The sequence below is a fragment of the Ursus arctos genome, unplaced genomic scaffold (assembly GCF_023065955.2).
Source record: "Ursus arctos isolate Adak ecotype North America unplaced genomic scaffold, UrsArc2.0 scaffold_2, whole genome shotgun sequence".
Classification (NCBI taxonomy): domain Eukaryota; kingdom Metazoa; phylum Chordata; class Mammalia; order Carnivora; family Ursidae; genus Ursus; species Ursus arctos.
This window is the reverse complement of record NW_026622874.1, coordinates 41228556-41236299: the sequence shown is the minus strand read 5'-3', so window position 1 is coordinate 41236299 and position 7744 is coordinate 41228556. Positions and strand designations below refer to the sequence as shown.

Genomic DNA, 7744 nt, shown 5'->3' with positions numbered 1-7744 from the left:
TCATTCACTCAAGGGAAAAACATGTGTACACGTAAAACAGAGGGAAAATGTAACATGGGAATGTGGGGCAAGGGCCGTGGAAGCTCAGAGCAGTGAGAGCCTGATGTGCTCGAAAGTAACCTTTGAGGTCCCTTTTACCATTCACGAGTGCCTCCTCCTCGTCCCATCCTTGTGCCCCTGATGATTGCCCAGGGCAGCTCCTTTAGTCTAAACAAAGAACTAGCATATACTGAGTGTTGACTATGTGCCAGGAACCGGCCCAAGCGCCTGACGTCTGTTAATTCCAGTAGCGTCACAAACACCTTACCAGGTAGGCGCTGCTGTGATCCTTCCGTTAGCAGACAAGCAAGCTGAGGCACAGGGCTTAAGCAGCTTGCCCAAGGTCTCACGGCTCAAAGTGGCTCTCCGTGGCTGGGTGTCACTCCTCAATTTGTGCGCATGCCCCTGTCCCTGCTCAGACTGTCTCTTGCCTCTTCACCCGTTTCACGTCTGTCCATCAAATTCTGGCTCAAAATCCACACCACTGAGGAATCCACCTTAGTGCGCACCATCCTCTCTTGGGCCCTGCTCAGCACCAGCTCAGCCCATATGGGCTTTGGAAGCAGTAAAGCAGCCTCCTTGTGAGGTCGGAGACAGCTTCAGATACCCAGCCCTGCGACACCGACCGTATAATCCTGGACCAGTTACTTCGCGAGCCAACTCCCACTAGTTTTATTGGTTCATATCTCTTCAGTTTCTTGTAGCCAACGTCCATTGCATGCCTTTTATGTTCCTGGTCCTGAAAACACAGAAATGAGGTAGCCCCTCCTCTTACATCAGGACCTGGCCTGAGAGTTAGTGGGAAACTGAGCTCTTATAGCCTCTTCACAGAGAGGGGTCCCATCTGTGTGCCCTCTTCAGTTTCTGGGGGCAGGAATGTTACAGGAATTTGGGACAGGGGTCAGCAGGCGTAGTCCCAACCCACTTTATAGGAGATGACTGATAACCTCCCAGTTGGCTGAAGATACATCAAGACTATGTACTAATTCGTGTATTAGAGGATTTAGGACAGAAATGCTCGAGTGAAAATAAGCTCTGAGAAGTGAGTTGTCCACCACCACCCCCAGCTAATCCAACAGCAGGGAATTTGGTTTGGCTCAGTGGTGGTTTCTGAGCCAGAAATAGGACCCTCATTTCCTTTCCAGACTCGGCTCCTAGCATGCTTCTATGGGACACTACCATAAAAAGGGGTATGCTTGAGATAATGCCCCCCCATGCAGGTGAGCCTCAGCTATGGGACCCCTCTCTCTAGGGCAGAGGCAGTTCCAAAGCACCTGCTGATCAGAAGGGTCGAGACTACTGCTCGGGCTTTCCCTGGGTGGTGGGGTGGGCTTGGGGGGCTACCCTAAGCCAGCCTCCCGATCCATTCCCACATGTCTCCATGTGACCTGATCCACAGGGTCTGGTCTACGTCCTGCCTGGGACCAGGACTTGTGCTGGATTCAGCTCTAGTTGTTTCGGCCTGAATTTTCTAGGAGCTTCCTCGGGTTCCTTCCTGAGGAAAGGAGGCAAAGAGAAAACTTGAATACCAGTCCCCCAATGCCTGACTTTTTGTCTATGTTGAGCTCATCTTCCTGGCTCCAGTAAAGTTGGTTACAAACAGGAAGCAGGGATGCCCAGAGAGGAGGAAGAAAAGTGTGCAACCCTTTCCTCAACTGTCTGAGACACCCAGGTTGAAGTGAGGTCATCACATCTGTCACCCTGCCTCAAGACCGTCGTGTTCCCCTTTCTGCTGTGTCTTCTACATTCCACCCGGCCATGACTCACAGCCCAAGAGGAAGGACACACGATTTCCTGACTTTCCAATTCCCTGCCTGCCTCGTGGCTGTAAGGCAAGCCTCCCGAACGTTTAACCTCAGTCTCCCATGCTGTAGACGGCTTGCCAGGAAGACCCAACTCTGCCACGTCCTGCAGCCAGTCAGCTGAAACTGAGGTCCCAGTGCAAACATGAGCTGCCCTGGCGCTGCCTTGCTGGAGAGGAATCAGGACTCTCAATTCATAGGGTACTTGGGTAGCAGATAGTAAGAACTCAGACTCCCTCTGTTTGCTCCCTTAAGGTCCTAGACCTCGTCAAGAACATTGTGGCTGACAGTCGGGTCCAGTTCCACGTGTTGAATGCCTTTGACCCACTCCCTGTTAGCCCCTCCGATCATCAGGCCTTGGGCTACCAGCTGCTCCGCCAGACCATACAGTCCATCTTCCCGGAAGTCAGCACTGTTGTCCCAGGTAATGACTTCATCAGCTGGGGCTGGAGGGAGGTGGGGGCTGGAACTGTTTCCTCTCTAATGTCTCCTGCCCTACCTCCACCCCAGCTGTTCAGCCTGGAAACATCTGGCTGCTTCCCCTCGTGATGAGACTGGAACTGTATTTTCCCCTCGGCGTGGAAGTCAGAAAGCAAACAGGAAAAGAGCAGAAACAATAAATTAGGTCAGTCATGCCTGGGTCCTAGCTTAACCTAGGCTAGCGTATCTGGTATGGAGGAGAGGCTCAGCCCAGCCCAGACCGCCCCCCACACACTCCTCTGGAGGAGCCACAGAAGGGCCCAAGTTTCTCCGAGGCTGGTTCTGATCCATCCAGGATAACAGCTCAGCAGCAGAGCTCAACAGACTGGTATAGCCCCGCCTATACCATTGGCATGAACCCCCTTCCCCTCTCCCAGCCCAGACCAGTCCCAGCAGCAGTGCATCTGTGCCCCTTCCCTAGTCTTCCAGCCTGCCTTCCAAACCTGTGCTGGGGAGACAGTGGTTCTCCAATATAAGAGTGGAAGAGTATTACCTAGGGAACTTACTAAAGTGCAGGTTACCTGGACCCGCTCCCAAAGACTCAGGCTAACCAGATCTGGAGAGGACCCTGGAATCTGCCTTTTTAACAAATCCCCCAGGGGATTCTGAGACCAGATGATGGCTGACCACAGTTTGAGGATCTCTGGTCCATGATGTGAGGAGGAAATGCTCTAATGCTAAGACCAGATTTTTCAAATTCCAAGTTTAATCATGAATTCCCTTATTTGCTTTTTTTTTTTTTTAAGGTTTTGTTTATTTGTTTGAGAGAGAGAGAGTGAGAGAGCAAGAGCAAGCTGGGGGAGGGAGAGAGACAAGCAGACTCTGTATTGAGCGCAGAGCCTGATGTGTGGCTCCATCCCAGGACCCTGAGATCATGGCCTGAGCCAAGAGCAAGAGTCGAGAGTTGGACACGTAACCAGCTGAGCCCCCCCAGGGGCCCCGGATTCCCTCATTTTCTAAGCACATACTTTGGACTTGCCTCTGCGCTAGGCCTGGGTCCTTAAGGAGAGTACCGTGATGCTCTGTGGCCACAAAGTCCGGTGGGAAAAGGGCAGCCTGTGTTTTAATCAACTTAAATCTGGCTGTAAGCCCCACTTCTCAGGATACTCAACTTGGGGAACTGTTGAGGCCTCCAAGCACCCCCACCACCACCTTCATTTTGAAGTAAGCCCTCAAGGTCTTAGGTAGCCACATAGCATGGGAGTCCCTTGGCCTGTAGTCATCGGTGCTTGTGGTTACCTTGGATATCTGTAGCCTAGCTAAAAAGTCACTTCAGGTTGGAGATTTCCTCTGATTTCCTGGCCTGTTGTACGAGTGGGATCTTTGACTCTGGACCTAAGACCCCACCTCCCTGAGCATACCAGGCAGCCAACCCCTCTGAGGTCTGCCACCTCCTCAAATTCCTGCCACAGAGCAAGGCCTGAGTCTCCACCAAGCCGGCCCTCTTAGTCCCTGATTCTTCTTTCTAGGCCCTCAAAGACTCTCTGAACTACCCTCTCCCTTCTGAGGCACCCACCATAATCCCATTAACAAGTTTAGGCCTTTACAGAAAAAAGATAGGTAGACATCAACTGGTAGAAATCCCCAAAACAAAGAGTTTGAAGGGCCTAGTTACCTATTTGAAACTAGGAGTGGAAAATGGAACAGAACACAAGTTAACATCTCAAATCATCCCACCATTCTTTCATTGGTGCTTCAGGGGGTCTTTTCTCAGAGACCCCCCACTGGGGACAAGTCCCAGCCCTAGCTGGAGCGTGGGGTGAGCTGCTACTACCTTCAAGACAGCAAGACCCTGGAGACTATCCTGGGACTTTCCTAACCTGAAGTTTGACTCATGGAAGACAAAGTCATCCTTCAGAGGATGAAAATAACAGGGAATTATGTTCTACTTTAAAAGGACTGCATTTTATAGCAGTAAAGCTCCCTGGAGGGTGTTGATTTCTGAGCTAGGGTGATATAAAGAGAGCTGAAGCAATAAAGGACTGATATCTAGATTTCTGGAGAGCTAGATTTCTGAAATAGCCCAGCTAAGGGTATAAAATGAAGGTAATGGCCTCCCTGGCCATTATGAAGAGAGGACACTTCAGTCTGGATCATTCAAGGTTTAACTCACTAATGTCCTGGGGAGAAGATTCCATGCTTCTGGCTGAAATGGCATTTTAGTAGGGTTTTGAGAATGGGTAGCCTGAAGGACAAAAATTCATAGCTGCAGGCTCCCAGGAGGGCCCTGGTGATGTTCTTATTGACCCAGAGGTCCTAACTTTCCAGTCAGCCCACCTCCCACCACTACCTTGGCTTGGTGGCTCCCATAAAGCCCCATTCCTCTTGATTTTCCCCATCTAGGCATTTGTATTGGCAACACAGACAGCAGACACTATGCAAACCTCACCACTGGCATCTACCGGTTCAACCCCCTCTACCTGCGTCCTCAGAGCTTCCGTAGGTGAGTAAGTGGAACAGGTTCAAACAGCAGGGTGAAGGAGGAAATTCATCTGACCTATCCCCACCCCATTCTCCTGCCAGTCCACAGAATGGGGGAAAGCCAGGGTGGCACAACCTGAAATGAAGACATTGTTGAACCCAGCTGGCCAAATTTCCTCGTTGTCAGTCTTGCTGCTCCCTAGAATGTATGGGAATTGGCCACTATTTTTCTGGGATGGAGATAATCAGATCATTGGAAAGAACCTCGTAGAATTAGGACCCTTGGGTGTGATCCCCCCTCTTCCTCCCTTTGGAAGAATACTTACCCTCTGGGCTTCATTTTCTCCCCAAAAAGGGAGACTCCAGACTTCTCAGTTACCACTCAGTGAAATCCAGACCTGTATGTGGTCAAAGGCGGACACATGGCTTGAATTCTCAGAAGAAAATGCACTAGAGGACTGTAAGACCTGACCACCAATGTTAACTACTGTGTATGAATTACTATTCGTGGGTGGGTTCTTCAGCAAATGTTTAGTCCTGGGGTGGGGGGGGGGGGGTTGAATTCCACTTACCTTTCTGTTCCTTATCATATCCAGACCTTATTTCCCCACCGTAAGTCAGTGGTCCATAGAATGAAAATCTTTGAATATGAGCATAAGAACAGCTTCGTGGGCCTTGTTTGTTAATGGGGACAGCAGGTTGCTACTCTCTCTTTCCTCTATCTTTGAGGTTGCGTGTGTGGTTTGGTTGTGTGTTGTGTTGTATGGACACCGGTCATGGGCACAAGATCTGATGGGAAGTTCCTAGGTGAAGTAGAGGCCCCACAGGGACCCTGGGCAGTCGCCCTCCCTCTGCTTTTGTGCCCCTAGTAATGTGGGGGCCAGGGGGACTCTGGCCTAAGAGAAAGAGAATTAAGAAGATAGTTTCCCCTCTGAGGAGAAATGATCACATGGATTCCCAAGCGGGAAACGACTCTGAACTCCCCAAGATTTATTATTATTATTATTATTATTATTATTATTATGTGCCCCTGCACTGTTCTCTGCCATGGGGCTGGACCCTGGAGAGATGTCATGTGAAACCTCACTTCTTACCCTTGGCGAGTCAAAGGCCAGTGGCTTCAGGGGACATGGGGTGGGGGGTCCTCGGTAATAACACTTGCGCTCCAACAGTTGGCTCTCTCCTGTCTTCCCCAAAATCTCTCTCACTCAGCATCCACGGAATCAATGAGAAAATCTCAGTCCAAGCCTACGAGACCCAGGTGAAGTTCATCTTTGAGTTTATCCAGAATGCTGACGCGGACCAGGAGCCAGCGCCGCACCGGCACGAACTATGAGGTCAAGGATCCGGCTGGATTAGGAGTGCCTGACCTCAGCCATGACCATGCCAAGGGGGAAAGCTAATGTTGATGAAACTTGGGGTCAAAACCACTTGGTGAGCCATCACCCACCCACCTTACTCACACCTGAAGTCACCAAAGAACAAGGCCAAGGGGTAGGGGAGGGCCGGCAGGAATCTGCCTTCTTCCTTCCTCCAAACACGTGCATCCCTCGGCTGACCAGCATTTACTGCCTTCTTGTCCCGATCTTGGAAGTTACCAGGCTTGTTGGTCTTACACTGGTTATTCAACTGCTCCTTGTTAAGACCTGACTTGACAAATGCAGATTTGGAAAACCAGGTTTTACCTTCTAGAACTGTTTAATTTAGGGCATGCTTGCCAGGCTGCCTTCTCCATCACTGATGTATTTCTTTTTGCTTTAACTTTCTCATCCTCCCCCTTCCTTTGGAATTTTTAGCTGGCTCTTCATCTCTTGCCCCTGCAACCCTCCAATTTATTCTACATCCGGATCAGAACTTAGTCAAACTGTGATACTGCTGTAATTACCACAACAGCCGGTCAAATAAAGTGAGCTATGCAGCATCAAGTGGTCACTGAGAGGTGAAACTGAGGCAGGGGGCTTTGCAGGAATCCCAAACCTTCTGGGTCTGGAGGCTGGAGCCTGGAGAAGAGAGCCTCTGTCCTTGGGCTCCTCCCAAGGGCTCCCTGGGCTTTGCTCCCACCCCTGTCCTGTTCCTGCCACCTGCTGCTGCTGTCCCACCCCAGGAGGCACTAATCTGTGGAAACATTTCCCTGGCACATCCTGTGGGCTGAGCTCCCAAGAGAAGGGCACTCATGATGCTGCCTTGCAGTGAAGCTCAGCACCAGCAGGGCTCTGGCCCTGGCATCAGGTCCCGGTTCTGACCTCTGAAAGGGGAGTGGCGGCTATGGGGTGGGGGAGCAAGGAGGAGCCTGACTTGAGGGGCTCTGCCCCAGGTGGTGGGCAGAGGAGGGGCAAGCTACGCTCCCTTAGGGGACAGCGGAGCTCCTGTCCTTTTTCTCTGGAATCTAACCCTGAGCATATTTGAATCAGCTTAGTAGCTGCCAGGTAGGGGGCATTGGAAGGCAGCCTTTCTTGGCTCAAGGCTGGGAGCTGAGCTTTGTGAGTCACAAGGGAGCTGGGGTCAGAGAGGGAGACATGGAGCTGGGACTTGAGAGACTCCCTCTTCTTTGCCTCACCAAAGACCTTTCATGCCTTCCTGGGGTTTGACAGCAGAAGGCTCTTTTTCCCGCCTCACAACCCCCATACCCCCAATTCCTTACCTCCCTCTGTGCCCTTGGCCGTGAGCTCTTCCTTGGAGCTTAGGCTTAATGGAAAGAGTTAGAAACACAGTGTGGGGATTATTTGAGCTGTTTTTGCTGCTCCCCCTAAGATTCACATTCCTTCCCTCACCCTCCCTTTTTTGGCCAATTCAGAATTTATTCAGCCTTTGTTAGAGGGTGAGCTGAAGAATAGAAGTAACCCTTCACCTTCACACAGAGCTGTACAAAGTGCTTTCGTGCCTTATTTCATCAGAGCCCCACAAGAGCCCCATGAAGAAAGTACTATTACCCCTTCTTACAGAGGAGGAATTGGTTCTCCGAGAGGTTACACACCTAGCTGGGGGCAGATCCAGACCCAGGT

The 7744-nt window shown here is 51.0% G+C and overlaps 1 non-coding gene across 1 annotated transcript; it reads left to right on the top strand.

The window, feature by feature from the left end:
* Position 1: 1 nt before the first annotated feature.
* Positions 2-6663, top strand: LOC113242473 (uncharacterized). Its single transcript, XR_008960419.1, has 3 exons — positions 2-2265; positions 4665-4764; positions 5955-6663. It is a non-coding gene; the product is annotated as an uncharacterized LOC113242473 (transcript).
* Positions 6664-7744: the final 1081 nt, after the last annotated feature.